At 39.3% G+C, this 19,401-nt stretch overlaps 1 protein-coding gene, 1 long non-coding RNA gene and 1 other non-coding gene across 9 annotated transcripts in view; 1 reads left to right on the forward strand and 2 right to left on the reverse strand.

Moving 5' to 3' along the window:
• PSD3 (pleckstrin and Sec7 domain containing 3) overlaps window positions 1-19,401 on the forward strand; it is a 575,483-nt gene that overhangs the window by 97,864 nt on the left and 458,218 nt on the right. The window lies entirely within an intron of this gene.
• Window positions 11,620-11,773, reverse strand: LOC116473990 (small nucleolar RNA SNORA62/SNORA6 family). Its single transcript, XR_004249537.1, has one exon. It is a non-coding gene; the product is annotated as a small nucleolar RNA SNORA62/SNORA6 family (small nucleolar RNA).
• Window positions 12,103-16,329, reverse strand: LOC131384138 (uncharacterized). The gene is made up of 4 exons (XR_009214702.1): window positions 16,272-16,329; window positions 13,265-13,498; window positions 12,319-12,492; window positions 12,103-12,175 (listed from the first exon to the last, which is right to left on the reverse strand). It is a non-coding gene; the product is annotated as an uncharacterized LOC131384138 (long non-coding RNA).

The following is a 19,401-nucleotide window of genomic DNA, read 5'->3' on the forward strand; positions in this document are numbered from 1 at the left end:
CATGTAGACCAGTGTCTGGTCAAAAGTATTAAATTTGACTTGCTAATCTCCACGTGAGATGAGGGAGAGTCCCTATGTAAAACTGAATTGGGCCCATGCGAAACCCATGTTTCTGGTGCCCCGTTTTCCTTGGGCTCTGGCTGGCAGCTTCTACCCCAGTTATGTATTTCACTTTCCTGGGGCTGAAGTGTCAGCTAGCTGAGCTGATAAATTTATCTGGGTTAATAGGAGAGAGTTAGAGGATCATGTGGTCCTTTTAACTGTCTTTGGAGGCAGGATTTTCTTCCCCCACTCCTCAGTTATTTGAAAGCACTTTGGCAAAACTGAGATCACTGCATTACTGTTAATGTAACATTGCAGCTTAGTTGATCTGTTAGTGAATGTGATCATCAGGGGAATTACAGATCATGGAAAGGTAAGTGGAGGACAGGCGTCTGGAGAAGGTATTCATAGACACAGGCAACCTTTTCTGATTGTGTAATTACTTTAAAATATTCTGTTTTAAAAATTTTAGTTAAAATTTGTTTCCTAATTACCAAAAAATATCCTGGTAATTGTAGATTGCCTGGGTGGGGATGAGGAGAAGTTGCCAGTTTAAGCCAAACCACCTGGAGCGAGAATGAGGGAAAGGTGACTTCAAGAAGAAAAGAGGTGTTCTGTTACCAGAAGATGGAGTGCTGGCCAGGCAGGAACAGCAGATGTCCCTGGCAGATGAAATGGCGCTGGCCAGAGGAAGCATATGCCGTGCAGAGGAATATCAAGCACAAAGGCCACTGGCAGAAAAGAGCGTGGCATATGAAGAACTGAAAGAAGGCCAGGCAGCGGAGCCAAGTGAAGAACAGTGGGTGGAGCTGTAGGAATGATGGAATGGGATTGCAAAGATAAGCTGGGGCCAGATCATGCAGGGCCTTACGGCTAAAGGAGGGTACCTGGATTTTATCCTATGAAAATGGAAGGTCATTGAAGAGGTTTAAGAAGTTTAGCCTTTTAAAAAGATCACTCTGGATGCCATGTGAAGAATGGATTGAAGAGGGCAAGAAAGGAAGCAGAGGGATTAATCAGGGAGCTTTTGTAGGTGAGAGATGGAGGTTTCTTGGATAGGGATGGTGGCAGCTGTGATACAGACAAGTGGAAAGATAAATGAGCCACATTTTGTGTAGATCAACAGAACCTGATGATTGATGGGGTGTAAGGAAAGGAAGAATGACATAGATTTCTGCCTCAATTAATGGGGCTTCTTGGAGTTGCCATTTATTGAGATGTAGCACTCTTGTTGGATATTTCTTTGTGTTACTCACATCCTTCCACGTAGACTATAAGCTTCTTAGATCAAAGATAAGGCAGCATTTCATCTTTTTTCACCATTGATTCTAGCACAGTGCTGAGGCATTACAATAGCCACTTGGTTGGACATGTATCAAGTGGGTATTTGATCCAAATCCTACTTGCCGAGTGGCTCTTGAGAGGCGGCTTAAAGGAACAAAAACAAGTGCCATTTGTTAGGATATTTATTGTTGTTGGTTTTTAGATTTGTTTAAGATGATGCAAGTTATGTAAGAAGAAGTTACCATGAGCATAGAAAATGTAATCAGACCTCAGAGCTAAGAAGATTTGCCCAAGATAATTTATTAATAGAGCTGGGACATTCTCTAATCCCTAGTATTCTCATTAAATCATCTAACCTATACTTGCTATTTTGGGTAATTTTTGTTTCCTGACTAAAATTTCTGTTGTTTTTTCTTTGATGCTCTTCTACTGTTAAAAATAAAACAAAATACCAAATTTCTTCACCTTTGATGCTTTGAGCTTTTCAGTTCCTTCTGGTCTCTTTTTGTTTTTCTCCTTTCCAAAACTCATTCTGAAGGACCCATGAAAAGAGACTGAAAGCAGAAGAAATCTGTCTAGTCACTCAGCAACACCCATCTGAGGTAAGAGGGCAAATGAAACCACTTCAAAAATCATTCTAGAACAAAAAATGGCTTCTAGAACATTGCGCAGTGTCTAGCTCCAGTGCACAGGAGGTGCTCACTGGTTGCTGAGTCTCAGCCCTGCTACCTTGTGTTTTTACATCTATGGCCTTTGTCATCTCTGGCATGCTGTTTATTTCTTCCTAAGAGAATTTTAAAACCGGAGGAATTGAATAGAGGCCATCTGAAAAAGAATGCCTATAGAACCCAAGTTATCTTTACCAGGAGTCCCGACCGTGCAGGCTGCTGTTTATTAGAACACCGTGACAGTCACATGGTGGGCTCGGCCCTGGCGTGCAGTCAGCTTTGAAGCCCCCATGGCAAAATGGCAAGCGCTCACATTCCAGGACAAGCCCACACTTTTTATTCTATGTTATTTTTCCATTGCTGTAGACTTGTAAAACAATGATTAAGAGAATTTCAGAAACCAAAGATATTTTCTCTGCTCTTATTTGCATATTTCTGTTCCTTAAAATTTTCTAAGGTAAAAAAGTCCTCAAAGTTTGGGGACTCTCTTCCATGCCTTCAAATCAACACTTTTTAAACATGTGATAGTGTCATTAATGTTCTTGTGAATAATGGCTTAAGTAGTGTGATTGGAACTAGAGCTGTGGAGGAGCTTGGCATGAGGATTGGGTGAGCATTTTTGAGTTGGGTAATTAGTCAGCTACAACCATGTAGAACAGAAGTGATGATTAGACTAATTAGGAAAGCCATTTCCTAAGTGCTGTGGTAGTCCCAAGGGCTATGGCCTAGAAATGCCGCCTTCCCTGATTTACTTGATTGATGAAAAGCAGGTTTTCCACTTGTGGGCTTATTTATTTTTTAAACTAGAGATTTGGTTGTCTCATTTTCATCTGTTACAATTTTATTTCCAAGATAACAGAGAGGCAGGAGTGTCTTATTCGCAGTTTCGGGATAGGGCTTTTGTGCTTTTGCTTTCATTCCCTTTACTATACGATTCTAGTGGACCAGATTTATCAGGGCACTTTTAGTCAAATCTTTGCAAAGGACTCACATATTTTATGTAGTCAGAATTCAATTCAAGCAGCTTTTCTAGTGACAGGCTGCTTTCTGGTCACTTTTATATACCTAACTTATTCATGTATGTGTGTATATATATATATATATGTATATATATACATATATATATATACTTTTTTTTTCTAACATTCATTGATGCCTACTGTGTGCAAAGCACTATTAAATGCAAGGGATTCAAATATATCTAGCAGTTAAGGGCTTTCTTTTGTTCAGTGTTATTGCCCCAGTTGCTAGCATGGTACTTGGCTTATGGTAGGTACTATGTAAATATTTGTTGAAAGAATGAGCAACTTAAAGCCTAGGCCCTTGTTTTGTATTTTGTGTGTACACTCAGATTTAGCTTATGTAATTGCAGCTCATTTGCAAAAACGGATTTATTATTTTTTCTTTCTTTTTCTTTTTTTTTTTTTTGAGACACAATCTTGCTCTGTTGCACAGGCTGAAGTGCAGTGATGCAGTCACAGCTCACTGCTGCTTCTTGGGCTCAGGTGATTCTCTCACCTCAGCCTCTCATGTAGCTAGGACTATAGCACGTGCCACCACACCTGGCTGACTTTTAAAAATTTTCCGTAGAGATGGGGTTTCACTGTGTTGCCCAGGGTGGTCTTGAACTCCTGGCTTCAAATGATCCTCTGCCTTGTCCTTTCAAAGTACTGGGATTACAGGCAGAGATTTTTGGGAGGCCGAGGCAGGTGGATCATGAGGTCAGGAGATCGAGACCACCCTGGCTAACACGGTGAAACCCCGTCTGTACTAAAAATACAAAAAATTAGCCAGGCGTGGTGGCGGGTGCCTGTAGTTCCAGCTACTCGGAAGGCTGAGGCAGGAGAGTGGTGTGAGCCCAGAAGGCGGAGCTTGCAGTGAGCCAAGATCGCGCCACTGCACTCCAGCTTGGGCGAAAGTGCAAGACTCTATCTCAAAAAATTATATATAAAAAAAAAAAAAAAAAAAGAAAAGAAATTTCTGTAAAATAAATCTCATTTATTTCCTGGCAGTTTTAAAATTTAAGCTAAACATCAAAAAATTTTCTTCTAAAACATAATAAATAATACCACGAGTGTTGTATATCTTTTAAAAATAAAAGTGTGGAGTGAAAATGTTTTACCAAATTATTAGGTATAGTTTGCAAAGCACTATTATGCATAGTATGTTGTTTGCCTCCCTGTGACAGCACCATTAACCCATTTGTGCCGGAGGTTGCAAATTTTTTTTGTAAAAAAAGATCAGACCTTGGCGATGACCTTGAGCAGTAGGACGTACATAACTCCCACACGCTTAGCGTTCCAATAATGGAACACTAGGCATAAATGGGTTAAAGTAGGCCCATGGTGTGTGAGGTCCGGAAAAGTGAGTTGATTTTCCTCAAGTCCTCATGGATTAGGCATGGGAACAAGTTCCTCATCTGCCCACTGCTGGCTCTTTGTTCTGCCTCATCTTGGTCTTCTCTTAATGGAGTACTCTCTTTTGTACCCAGTTTGCAAATGGCTACATTAGCCCGCTGGGTTTAAAGAATCCTTTAGGGGCATTCAGCGATAAGTGAAGTGTCTAACTCTTCAAAAACAGCTATAGTAATATATCTGCTAACCGGATAAAGAAATACAGCACCATTAATGAAATGCTTGAGAGATTTTTTTTTCAAACATTGAATTTTTTTTTTTTTTTTTTTTTTTGCTGAGACCATTTTATCTCAAGAAAGAGCTTATGGACTTCATGAGAATGTGTAGTGAAGCAGAAAAAGCCAGAGAGACCTTACTGAATTCTCTGATCCTTGAGTGTATTTTTCTGATACAAAATGGGGTAATAATAGCAACCTTGCAAGCGTGTTCTGGGAATTTAATCGGAAACACAGTGCAACTCATATGAGGTACCCAGAATTTGACAGTAAAGACAAAATAAAAACACAAACAAAAACAAGTAAAAAACTTAACACCAAGGGGTGGAAATAATTTGTGTGCCTTTGAAAACTTGTTAACTGAAATTCTAATTACAGTCATTTATATCTATTCATGAATGCAGTTTCTCCAGAGACCTCTACTGTTAACCCAATTTCAGTTATTCTCTGTATGTGAAAGCATCAAAATTATTTTCTTTTTAAGATAAAACTCCTAAATTCATTTTGACCCTGCACAATTAATCTAAGTTAATGAGGTTTTGTTACATCATTATCCAATGTGTATTTTAAGGTTCTACTGCTGTGCTACCCTACATTTTGTGACCTAGGAATTTTAGATACAACTGTAATCTTGGTCTTTAAATAGAACTTTGAGTAACAAAGTGAGGTAGAATATTGACAGCAAACTTTGATAATAAAATGTAATTATAATATAATACTATTAATTTAGAGTTAGAAAGTATCCATTAAAAAAAGTATCCATGAATGTCCAAACTAAATAGAGAATATTTAATTTGCTTCTAGGAAAATAAAATACATCATTCTAATATTTTAATATTTAGAAAGAAAAGATCTCATTACAACTTGAAAAATGATTTTTTTCTGATAAGTGCCATTAACTTCATTTAAATGTCTGCTTTTAGTAGTCAAGTCCCGTAAGAAAATGCTATTTTTAGTATGTTTAACTGAAAAAGCTCATATTTCTATTCAAGTTGAGGCAATTACTCTTGACAAAAGACAAGTAAACTAATATTTCATGATAAAGTCCCCAAGCATCTCAGACTTAAGCAAAGGCCCCAAATCATAGTTTGTAGCTTAATTGCAGCTTTCATTCAAAATATATTTTATATAATCTCTTAACTAGGGAATTCCTGATGCCTTCCTATTAGGATAAATAAGCAAGAAACACAATAGGACAACGATTGTATTCTTAAGTATTATGGAATTTAGGGCCCCAGATATTCTATATGCAGACCTCTGTGCTTATGTTTATTCATTTTAATGAGACTCCAAAGGCTCACAATTTTATAGGAGCTATAGTGTTTCAGTTCCAGAACCAGGTAAAGACAGGGCAGCCCTCCACTCTATAAAAGCGAAGGATGACTGGGTGCCTGTAATCCCAGCACTTTGGGAGGTCAAGGCGGGCAGATCATTTTAGGTCAGGGGTTCGAGACCAGCCTGGCCAACATGGCGAAACCTCATCTCTACTAAAAATATAAAAATTAGCTGGGTGTGGTGGCGGGCACCTGCAATCCCAGCTACTCGGGAGACTGAGACACGAGAATCGCTTGAACCTGGAGGGCAGAGGTTGCAGTGATCCAAGATGACACTACCATACTCCAGCCTGGGCAACAGAGTGAGACTCTGTCCCCCCACCGCCAAAAAAATAAAGTAAAGCGTGATGGGTCAGGGTTAGGACCATTTCCTGGTGACATTGAGCTGGTTAAGTTGGTGGATCTATGAGGGGAAACTTGGAAGTGTTGGCTGCCTTCACAGCCTCCAAGGTCTTTGCCTTGGAGCTTGGCTGTACTACGCCACAGTCAGGTTGGCCGGAGTATGATCTTTTTTGTCTGTCTTATGGGATAATAATTAATATTTAATTTTATTATTGAATAATTTCAAATGTGAAAAAATTTAAAAACCTCAACACTTTTTATAGCTACAATTAAGGAATTATAATACAATTTGGTAAAACTACAAAATTCACAAAATTATATTATGGCCTCATTTTAAAAACTGATAGTTGTTACTTCAAATGCTCAAATGGTTTCTTTGATAACATTTTTTGAGAGCATTCTTTAAAAAATGTATTACTGCCACTTTTTTTGGTATTTTTAATGCATGCACTTAATACTGTTTAACTTTTTAAAATAATTCTGGTTGATTGTTTTCAAATATTTTAATGCACTGATGTTGTCTTCATGGGCTATAAATTTGTACCATAATGTAAAGACATTACGTTAGGATCATTTTAATGTATCAATACCTGGGCTTTAAGTAAGGATCTGTTGAGAATTGTGTAGTTCAGTTATGTGGTTTAACAACTAGAGAGTCAGCTCTGTTGTAAACATATAGGCATAGCTTGTTTTATTGTGCTTTGCAGATATTATTATTATTATTTTTTTAATTGAAGGTTTGTGGCAACTCTGTGTTGAGCAAGTCTTTCAGCATCGTTTTCCCCCTGTGCTCACTCTGTATCTCTCTGTCACCTTTTTGTAATTCTTGCAATATTTTAAACTTTCTCATTATTATTATTACATCTACTGTTATGATCTGTGATCAGTGTTTTTTTTTTTTTTTTTTTTTTTAAATAATGAGATAGTGTCTCGCTTTGTCGCCCAGGCTGGAGTATGGTAGCACAATCATATTTCACTGCAACCTTGAACTCCTGGGCTCAGATGATCCTCCTGTCTCAGCCTCCTTAGTAGCTGGGACTACAGTGCATGCCACCGTATCCAGCTAGTTAAAACTTTTTTTTTTTTTTCAGGCTCCTGTAGTCCCAGCTGCTCGGGAGGCTGAGGCAGGAGAATGGCGTGAACCCGGGAGGCAGAGCTTGCAGTGAGCTGAGGTCGCGCCACTGCACTCCAGCCTGGGCGACAGAGCGAGACTCCGTCTCAAAAACAAACAAACAAACAAACAAAAAAAACATTTTTTTTTTGTAAAGACAGAGTCTGGGTATGTTGCCCTGGCTAGTCTCCAGCTCCTGGACTCAAGCAATCCCCTTGCCTCGGCCTCCCAAAATGGTAGGATTACAGGCATGAGTCACTGCACCAGTCAGTGATTTTTGATGTTACTCTTGTAATTGCTTTGGGACACCAAGAACTCTGTCCATGTAAGATGGAGAACTTAATAAATGTCGTATGTTTTGACTGCTCCATGACTGGTCCTTCTCCTGTCCCACTATTCCCTGAGACACAACAATGTGAAATTAATCCAATTCATAACTCTATAATGGCCTCTAAGTGTTCACGTGGAAGGAACAGTTGCATGTTTTTCACTTGAAATCAAATAAATGATTAAGCTTAGTGAGAAGGGCATGTTGAAGCCAGGCCAAAAGCTAGGTGTCTTGTACCAACAGTTAGCCAAGTTGTGAATATAAAGGAAAAGTTCTTGAAGGAAATTCAAAGTGCTTCTTCAGTGAATGCGTGAAAGATAAGAAAGCAGAAGCCTTATTGCTGATATGGAGCAAATTTGAGTCATCTGAATGGAAGATCAAATCGCTACAACATTCACTTAAAACAAAACCTAATTCAGAGCAAGCCTCCAATTCTGTGAAGGCCGAGAGAGGTAGAGGTAAGGAAGCTGCAGAAGAAAAGTTGGAAGCTAGCAGACATTGGTTCATAAGGTTTAAGGAAGGAGGTCATCTTTATAACATAAAGGTGCAGCAGCAATTGCTGATGTAGAAGCTGCATCAAGTTATTCAGAAGATCTAGCTAAGACCATTGATGAATGAGGCTATGCTAAACATCATAGTTTCAATGTAGCCTTCTATTGGGAGAAGGTGCTGTCTGGAACTTCTGTAGCTACAGAGAAGTCAATGCGTGGCTTCAAAGCTTCGAAAGACAGGCTGACTCTTGTTAGGGGCTAATGCAGCTGGTGACTTGAAGTTGAAGCCATTGCTAATTTACCATTCTAAAAATCCTAGGGCCCTTCAGAATTTTGCTAGATCTACTGTACTTGTGCTCGATAAATGTAACTACCAAGCCTGTATGACAGGACGTCTATTAGCAGCATGGTTTACTGAATATTTTAAGCCAACCGTTGACGCCTACTGCTTAGAAGAATATTTATTTCAAAATATCACTGCTCTTCAACAATGCACCTAGTCACCCAAGAGCGCTGATGGAAATCTACAAAGAGATGGATGTTGTTTTCATGCCTGTTAACACAGCATTCATTCTGCAACCTATGGATCAAGGAGTAATTTTGACTTTTAAGTCTTATTATTTAAGAGATATATTTCATAAGTCTGTAGCTGCTATAGATAGTAATTTATCTGATGGATGTGGGCAAAGTCAATTGAAAGCCTTTTGAAAAGAATTCACCATTCTAGATGCCATTAAGAACATTTGTGATTCATTGGAGGACGTCAAAATACTAACATGAACAGGAGTTTAGAAGAAGTTGATTCCAACCCTCATGGATAACTTTAGGAGTGAGTTCAAGACTGCAGTGGAGAAAGTAGCTACATATTTGATAGAAATAACAAGAGAACTAGAATTAGAAATTGATCCTAATGATACGACTGAATTACTACAATTCCATGATGCAACATTCGTGGATGAGGAGTAGCTTCTTATGAATGAACAAAGAAAGTGGTTTCTTGAGATGGGATTTACTCCTGGTGAAGATGCTGTGAACATTGTTCAGATGACAACAAAGGATTTAGAATATTCCATAAACTTAGTTGATAAAGTAGTGGTAGGGTTTGAGAGGATTGACTTCAGGTTTGAAAGAAGCTCTACTGTGGGTAAGATGCCGTCAAACAACATTGTATGCTACAGAGAAATCTTTTGTCTTAAGAGACCATCGAGGTGACAAACTTCATTTTTGTCTTACTTTTTAAATTGCCACAGCCACCCCAGCCTTCAGCAGCTACCACCCTGATCAGTCAGCAGCCATCAATATTGAGGCAAGACCTTTCATCAGCAAAAAGATTACAACTTACTGAAGCCTCAGATGATTGTCAGGTTTTTTTTAGCAATAAAGTATTTTTTAATCAAGATGTGTACATTGACAATGTTTTCTTTTTAGACATAATGCTCATCCACAGCTAATAGACTGCAGTATAGTGTCAACTTTTATATTCACTGTGAATCACTGGAGTGATTCACTTTATTGTGATGTTTGCTTTGTTGTGATGTTCGCTGTATTGTTGTAGTCTGCAATTGAACCCACACAATCTCCAGAGTATGCCTGTATATACAGAATCTTAACAGGAAGTATTCTAAATACTTTTCAAGTGCTAGCTTACTTGTTCCTTATAACAACCTGATGAGTTTGTTTTATGGTTATCTCTATTTTCCAAAGACACAGGGACGTTAAGTACCTTATCCAAGGTCACCCACTAGTAAGTGATAGAATCTGAACTTCAATTCATTTAGTCTGGCACTGGAGCCTGCACTCTTTAAATCACCATAGTGGTCTTTCTGCTTCAATAATGAGTGGACTTTGTGTGTGTGGGGGGGGGGGGGGGGGGGGGGGGGTGACCTGTGACTTTTCTTGCTTCTTTCCTGATTTCTATATGTCTTGAAACCACTATATTTCATTCATCTGTTCATTCAACAAATATTTATTGAGTATCCATTATGTGGTGCCGAGGGCTGGCAGTATCCAGGTGGACCCTTATGTGTTACAGCCTAGGTGCCCAGCAGTCATGGACTGTTTTAGCTTAATGTCTAGGAGGAAAGACAGGCATAACAAAGGGAATCTCACTGGGGAGGGGGCAGGGACAGGGGAGCCAGGTGCAAAGAACTCTCTGAAACTAGGACCTGAGAGGTGTAAAAGATTTAGCCGGGTTGGGAAGAGGGTGTGAGGAGAAGAGGGTGGTATTCCAGTTAGGAGGAGTAGCCAAGTGCGAAGACCAGCGATCAGAAGCTGTGAAAAGAGTTCAGGGAACTGAAAGAGGTTCACTGTGGCTGAAGCACTCAGTGTTCTGAATTAGGAGTGGGGATAGTGAAGGGTGTAAATAGTATTCACGTGTTCTAAGATCAGGCAGAAGGGTCAAATAACTGATTAACTTTACACTTTGATCAGTTGGATATATTTATTGTAATTTCTAGGATAATGAAAGCCTAAAAGCAGTGTATAGCATCTAAACTTGTGCATGTGTGGAGGGAGAGAGGGAAAAATAAAAACAAAACTAAATCAAAAGGAGGCAAGAAAGGAGAGAAAGATAAAATAGATGAGATGAATAGCACAAATAAGATGGTAGATGTAAACCCTAATTTATTTGTAATTATATTAAATGTGTATGTTCTAAATGTACCAATTAAAAGATAAAGATTGTCAGACTGATAAAACCCAACCAACCAACCAACGAACCAACCAACCCAACTAGGTGCTACTTTCACCTGACAGACAGAGAATACCTCCAGGAGATGAGAAATGACAAGAGGTGACCATCAGATAAGCTACCTCCATCTCCTTCCCTGTCTGTCTACCCTGGAAGCCACCACATTCTTAGGAAAGCCCCTGTACTTCCCACTCTAAGTGTAGCAGAGGTGGTCCTGGGAGGTTAGCAGTGTCTAGGTTACTCATGTCTGGCTTTCCCACCAGCTTGTGAGGAACTTTTTGGCAGAGGTGGAGTCTCACTCACATCCCTCTTGTCTTCCACGATGTTTGGCAGGCAGTAGGTCTTTAAGTAGCATTTATCATGTGTGTACATTTGATTTCCATATGAGATGGTAAACTCTTTGCAGGGCAGAGAACCTGTTACACCTTTGAGTTTTCCATAATATCTGTTAAAACATAGATCAGTGTATAATTGCTAAAACATAGATCAGTGTATAATGAGTGATTCTTATTTAATTCTGTTAAGATTAAATCTGATTTCTGTAGGATACTGTTCCACCTTTCAATGATTTGGAGGTTTGTTTCCACAGCAGAGAAGAAATGAAAACCACTTTCTGCAATAAAGACCTGATAACCTACTTTTGCTTAAGTAGATTTTACAGTAGGAGAGTACATTCTTCTATTTCTTCTTTTCTTTCTTTTAGTTGTAGCAAGAATTTCTATTAAACTCCCCTCATTGGGCCAGAGACTCTTACGGTGTTAGTGAAAAACTTGCCCCTTGCATAGCACGCTATCTACATTTGTGAGTTCATTGGCCAGTCAGTGGCCTCAACTCCAAGCTCTAACAAGAAGAATATATTCTTTTTTATTTTAAAGAGCATGGTTTATTTAATATAAAAATAAATGCTTCACTCATGTATAAGCTGTAATGAGATATTAGTAGTAAAATAATAAAAATATTTTCCTTGGAAGAACTTTTGGGCAGACCATATCAAAACAGCAATTTCTGGTTTTGGAATGAAAGATACTTTTGATTGTATTAATCCAAATGCCAACAGTTCTCTGGTTGAGTAAGAATGTGCTGCCTAAGAGAAAACTCAGTTGGCGTCATGTAAGAGCTGCTCATTATGAATAGAAAGAAATTACATAATCCAAAGTAAAAGCAAGTCATTCTGCTTTTAATTACAGTGTGTAAAAATTAAAACATGGGCCGAGGGTCTAGTTGGATGTACTTCTTGGCAGTAGATATTTTGGAAGCCTGCAATGAAAAATACAACAAATATGGCTATGTGCTGGCTGCCCCCCAGTGTCCTGGTGGTTTCCCGTTTAGTGACTGTATTCAGTTATTGTGAAATCACAGAATTTTAAAGGAGGAAAAAGACCTCAGAAATCTCTTCTTACCCATTCGTCCTCCAGATGAGAAAATAAGCCCACAGTGGTGAAGCGATTTTAGTGAGGTCGTATAGCGAACTCCAGAAGGAACATAGGCATTTGGACTCCTGTCTGGCTTTCTTTGAGACTGAAATGCTTCACTGCTGCCTGGAAGCTCTTCTGTGGTTGTGGCCTCTTGCTGGCCTTAGTGTAGTGATAAGGGGGTGGGAATGAGGGTAGAGGGTAGGAGAGAGGAAGGGAGAGAGGTTGAAAGAGAGAATGAGTCATTGTCATTGAGAGGGATTGAGAGATAGAGAAGATGATAAAGAAAGAAGTATGTCTGCTTTACTGCTTCTCAGAAGTGGTACCAATGAAGGAGTGCTCTGAAGCAGTGTCCGGTGCATCAGTGAGCTGCGGAGCCTGGCAGTGGTTGAGGTGTGGGAGCATTCTATACCTGCCACTGGCTCTTCCTCATTCCTGCGCTGTAAACCCCATCTTGAGGTTACTGTGTCTGTGTTTATTGCCTCTAGTTCTGTCCAACCGTAGATGTAGCCGTCTCAGGTTATGGAGAGATGTTAAGGAGAGAAGGGGCAAATTGAAATGTGCATGTTTTAGTATTTGTTAATTTTCAGATTTTTTGAATCTTAGCAAAAGGATTTCCTGAGTATAACCTCACGTTTCCCTTTCTACTTGCAAATCTGAACCAAATCCTGTGACCTTCCTTGCTTACTCAGAGCTGGACATTGTAAGAGAAGTCATAATGCAAACTGATTTTCTGAAAGTATTTTGAACGTTTTAGTTACTCTTTCCCAGTTCACTCAGAGTCCTTTATGGATTTGCTGCTGTGAAAAAAGTGTTGAAACCCAGTGTGTGGACGTGCAGTGTTGCTTTTAGCCTTGCAGGCAGTGCCCTCTGGACTTTTCAGCAAACTTCAGCTCTGAGCTGTTTTACCTGCTTTGGCTCCTATTGCATTTACCTGGGGCCAGATTCTGGCTTTCCAATCCCTCCCTAAAGTCAGGTGGGAGCCTGGCCCAATGGAGAATGGCAGCCTTAGGTACTGATGATCAATTGCTGTTTTCCTTGCTAGTGTCATGATATCGAACGTATGGGTTCTCAGTAAATCATGTATTGTTTACTTGTTTTTGCTCAAAAGTCCATCTCTGGTTACATCATTGGAAGCCTCTCAGTTTAACCTCTTCCTTTGTGGCTTCTATGGTTGGAAATAAATTATGACAGTTAAAATCTTATTGCATAAGTAATGTCTGTTCATTTTAGGAAAATCAGAAAATAGGGATAAGTAAAAAGAAGAAAATATAAATAATTTATAATCCATCTCCCAGAGAGACCACTGGTAATATTTTAGTGCATTTCTAAATTTTTAATGTACACTTATTTACATAACATTAAATATATTTTAATAAAAATGACTTTGGGCTGTATATACTGTTTTTTACCAACATTTCTCATATGACATGTTCTATACATCTCTCATATCAGAATACAATTTTGTATTTTCAAAAGACAAATCTCTCTATCTTTTTAAATACAGATAAGTATAAAGAAAATAAAAAGGCCCATTATCTCTCAGTCCATGTGACATGTTAAAATGATTAGTAATAAAGCAAATAACATTAGTTGGCTGCTGACTATATGCCAGGGGAACTGTTTTATCTGTTAGCTCCTTTAATCCCCACAAAAGCCATCAGAAGTAGTTTCTATTATTAATCTTGTTTTACAGATGAGGATACTGAGGCTAAGTGTTTAAGATAATTCCCAAAGCCATACAGCTAGTAGGAAATGAGCTCAGATAGTCTGGCTCAAGAACCCAATTTTTTTTTTTTTTTTTGAGGTAGGGTGTTGCTCTGTTGCCCAGGCTAGAGTGCAGTGGTACAGTCTCAGCTCACTGCAACCTCTGCCTTCTGTGTTCAAGCGATTCTCCTGCCTCAGCCTCCCAAGTAGCTGGGATTACAGGCATGTACCAAGACACCTGGCTAATTTTTGTATTTTTAGTAGAAATGGGGTTTCACCATGTTGGCCAGCCTGGTCTCCAACTGCTGACCTCAAATGATCCACCCACCATTTCTTAACCACACACATACCGCTAGACTTAAAAAACAAAGTCAAACAATAGTCTTTCTCTATTTTTTTAAAAATCTTTCTCTATCAGCATGTACAGAACTACTTCATTCTCTATAACACCCATATATACGTCTTTTGTATGCTTTGGTTTAACTGTCCCCTTCGCTACTGATGGACAATTTGATTGTTTTCAGATATTTGCAATTACAAGCAATGCGGCAATATTCTCATACTAATGGTACTGTTTATTGAGTGATAAAATCAGCTACTATGGGTAAATGCATAGAACAGTGCCTGCTACATAGTAAGATCAGTGATTTCTATTATTATTAGTAATACTGTGTGCCATGCACTATGCTTGAATTCTCAAAATAGCCCTATGAGGTAGATTATTGTTATTATCCCTGTTTTATGTTTGAAGACATTAAGACATAATGAGGCTAAATAGTTCTTGTGTCATGTAGTAAGTGAAATCTGTGATTTGAACCGTTTTGGAACTTTACTACTGCTAACTACATATGCCCAGCTTCAAGGGGGTCAGAGATGGAGGAGGGCTTGGTGTTGGTAAACATTAGTAATGTCCACATATACTCCTACCACAAAGGTATGAAAGTGCCTGTGTCACTGTACCTTTCTAGTCCTGGGTATCACAGATGCTACAATTTTCAATTGGTGAAAAATAGTATTTCAATGTAATTTATTTAATAATAAGGTTATACAGTGTATCTTTATTGGGCATTTGTATTTCTTTTTTTGTAAACTGTCTTCATGGTTTTACTATAGTTTTATTTTTAAAGATTTTTATGAGCTCTCTAAAATAAATTAGATTTTGAATTCTCATATGCAGTGCAAATGTCTTTCTAATATAAGCATTTTAATGACTATATTTGCATTTTATGGTGATATTACAGTTTATGTGAATGGTGGGACTTTTGTTCCTTCCAGTTTTTCATTACAATGCTGTCAAGAACATCCATTTATTATTTTTTTTGGAAATTTCTTAGAAGAGTAAATGGTGGATGGAAGGGAATATACATTTTTAAGGCATTGATTTGTATTTTCTGTCTCTCTAGAAGAATGATAAAAGTAGGTTGACCATCAGGGTATGACAGGGTGCCTATTTCTCAAGAACCAATGATATTACATAATATTATTTTTAAAACTCTTGTCCAATGTGTATTTTTTTATTATGAGTTAAGATTGAGACATTTTCCGTATGTTTATTTGCAGTTAGTATTTCTTCCTTTGTGAATTGCCTGTTCATGCCTTAAGAAGGATTTTGACTATATGTGCAATTTTTAAAATTTTATAAAATCAGTTATCTAACAGTGGAATGAACCTTCCCAACACTGATGGTATTAGAGCAAAAGATACTGGAACTGTTGCAGGAAAGGAATGAATGTTTATTAATTTACTATCATAAGTCAACCTTTATACTTGTTATCTCTTTTACTCTTTCTATTTTAATCTTATAGATAAAGAATATGGGATTGGGTAAGCCAAGTGACTTATCTATAGTTCCATAGTTGTAAATGGCAGAAATCGGCTACAAACCCTCTTCTGCGTGACTTTTAGCATATTCCTTCCATCCCACCAATTATAGCCTTCTGCTCCTGAGCCATACATAATCACATTAGTAGTAAGTTAGCTGGCTGAAGCCTATGGTACATATTGGCAAGAAAAAAAAAATTTCAGAAAATGTTTATCTAGAAATATTCTGTGCATTTCAGAAACTTCGTGTTCTTTTATTTTGATTTTTCTGCAACTATTTTATTAAGTACCCTGATATATTCGGGATGTAGAAAACGGGGGGACTAGGCAGAGACCTTTTCCTTAATAGCTCTGGGCTTTTCCTGTTCCCCACCCTTCCAACGCTTGTCCCTTTTGAAAGCTTTGCTTCCCACCTGCCACCCAGCAGGCCTCAGCACTGCAGGGAGTGAAACTTCTGCCAGCCTCTTGTCCTCTCCTTACTGTTGTGTTTCTCTTCGTACTCTGGTACTTAGAATGTTGCTTTTTCTATTTCTCCAATGCCATGGCAACAGTACATGGTAACTGCTTCCTTCTGGTCAAGGAAAAAGAGTTTGTATTTTTCTTTCCCTTTGACCTGTTTGTAATTAGCACTGCGGTCCACCCTTTCCTCCAGTGACAAGCAAGGAAATACCAGGCTGTAGTCAAGACTGCAGGACCTGCTGTATGTATAGCTAGCAGGTCTTCTGCGCTCCTTTGCAGCAGTTTAAACCCAAGCCTAGCCTTATCATTGAATGTGAAACAGCACTCAACCCTCCACCCCTGTTCCTCTGCCCCTTCACTCTCGTTTGTTTGTTTTTTTTTGTTTTTGTTTTGACTTGATATGTTATATTGGAGGTTGGTTCCTTCAGTCTCCCTCCACTAGAATGTAGGGTCCAGGGGAGTAGGGTTTCCTTTTGCTCGTTGCTCTCTGTGTTCCCTGGGACTAGCGCGTAGTGGGGCTCCCTAAGTTCTTGCCGAATGGTACAGGATTTGGTAGTGGAAAGCCTGATTTCATTTCATAGAATTTGCTCTCCTTGCATCTTTTTCTCTCTTAAAGGCAGTGTCTGGGTTATATGTGGCCCTCCCTGGGAAATGTGGTCAGCTTCAGAGGATTTTGAAGTCTATCAGATCCCAGGGCCTGAGCCAAGTCAGAGCCTAGTTGGAGTGCATTGTAATTGACATAAAAGATTTGCATTTGAAATAACTAAGAGGTTGGTTTGAATCCTGTTCCCCACATGTTTTTAGTCACTGTCTGAGTTTGAGGAAGGCTTTTTGAGCCTTTTTCTTTTTTTTTTTTTTTTTTTTTTTTTTGAGACGGAGTCTCGCTCTATCGCCCAGGCTGGAGTGCAGTGGCGCAATCTCGGCTCACTGCAAGCTCCGCCTCCCGGGTTCACGCCATTCTCCTGCCTCAGCCTCTCCGAGTAGCTGGGACTACAGGCGCCCGCCACCACGCCCGGCTAATTTTTTGTATTTTTAGTAGAGATGGGGTTTCACCGTGGTGTCGATCTCCCGACCTCGTGATCCGCTCGCCTCGGCCTCCCAAAGTGCTGGGATTACAAGCGTGAGCCACCGCGTAACATGGGCATAATAATGCCTACCTTGGCTTGAAGTGAAGATTAACTCTGACAATCTGTGGAGACAACTGGTACATAGAAAAATAAATGATAGTGGTATGGTTATTAGTATTTTAGTTTTCTTCTGTGTGGTTTTCTATTGGTAAATGGAGTTATTTTCTCATTTGTATTGTAGGCTACTCAATGGTTAAAAGCTAGACTGGTTGGCTTTGGAGTTTGATGGTCTGGGATCCTGTCCTTCTGCTACTTAACAGTGATGTGATACTGTGCAAGAGCAGGCCTCCTTTTGTAAAGAACAATAAATGGTCATAATAGTAGTATCGACCTCAGAATGGACAGAAAGATTTGATCAGCACAAAGTGTGGTTCATAGTAAGTCGTTAGTGACTCATATTCTATAGTTTAATAATAACAGCAGAATGAAAGAAGCTTAAATTTCATCTAGTCCAACTCTAATACTCCGACTTCATGTCTAATTCTGCCATCTAGAGCAATAAAGATCCAGTTGGTATTCTTTTCAGATATGGCCTTTCATATATTTAGGATTGAGTCCTGTTATGAACTGACTTGTATCTCCCTAAAATTCACCTGTTCAAGTCCTAATCCATAGTGTGCTGACTGTATGTGGAGGTAGGGCATTTGAGGAGGTAGTTAAGGTTAAATGGAGTCATAAGGGTGGGCCCCTAATCCAATAGGACTGGTGTTCTTCCAAGAAGAGGAAGAGACACCAGAGTGTATACACACAGGAAAGACTATCTGAGGACAAGAGCAAGAAGGTGGCTGTCCAAGCCAGTAAGAGGGCCACCACCAGAATCCAACCCAGATGCCACCATGCTCTTGGACTTCCAGCCTTCAGAACTTTGAGAAAAATGTCTGTTGCTTAAACCACTCAGTCTGCTGTCTTGTTATAGCAGCCTAAGCAGACAAATCTAGATCTCTTTTCTTTTCTTATGTCATCATCCCCATCTTGAGGGGGTTTTCGGATGCCTCTGCATCATTGTCACCCTTGTCTCAATACTTTCACATGTCAGTGTTCTTTTTAAAATGGGAAACCCGGAGATGAACCCAGAACCCCCAGATGATCCGAGCAGTTTGGGTGATGGACACTGCCCTTACAGTGGAATCGCAGATTGTGTGAGGTAGTCCATCGAATAAACCCCCAAGACTCAGGTCTACATTATCCTATATTGGGTCTATTATTTTTGTCCAAATTCAAAGTTTTGTCTTGTTGATTTCAGCTTTTATTTGTTGCAGACTCTAGAAAATCATTTTTTGAGAAATCTAGTTGGACAGGACCTTAGAAGGGTGGCCCAGCCAGCCTACCCACTTGCCCAGTGATGCTTTCCATGCTGTGTGTCTTAGTTCGAGCTGCTGTAGCAAATTATCATACACAGCGTGGCTTGAACAACAAACATGTATGTCTCACAGTCCTGGAGGCTGGAAATTTGAGATTAGAATCTTTGGTGAATGTCCTTTTTCTGGTTTACATGTGTCCTTACGTGGTGTAAACAGAGCCACCTAGTTTTCTGGCCTATTCTTATGAAGGCACTGATCCCATTCATGAGGGCTCCACCCTTATGACCTAATTACCTTATAAAGACCCTACCTCCAGATACCATCATACTGGGATTAGGGTTTTAATATATGAATTTGGGGAGAACACATTCAGCCCATTGCTCTCTTCCTAGCAGTGGCTGCCTCCATTGGTGGAGGTACTGCTTTGTTGTGAAACTTGTTCCGGGATTGGATTCCTTCAGATGTTCCGAAGAATTAGCTATGTTGAGTCAAAATCTGACCCTGTGATAACTGCTGGTCTTTGATCACATCTGTGTGTTTGTTATTCCTGCACCCGGCAGTCTCTTACAGACTCCCTCCTCCCCTCCTGTTATCTGTTCTGAACATTATAACAGCATTGTATTTAGTATCATTGCGGAAAATCAATTCCATTTGCT

Source organism: Hylobates moloch, unplaced genomic scaffold, assembly GCF_009828535.3.
Source record: "Hylobates moloch isolate HMO894 unplaced genomic scaffold, HMol_V3 SCAFFOLD_8, whole genome shotgun sequence".
NCBI classification, from domain to species: domain Eukaryota; kingdom Metazoa; phylum Chordata; class Mammalia; order Primates; family Hylobatidae; genus Hylobates; species Hylobates moloch.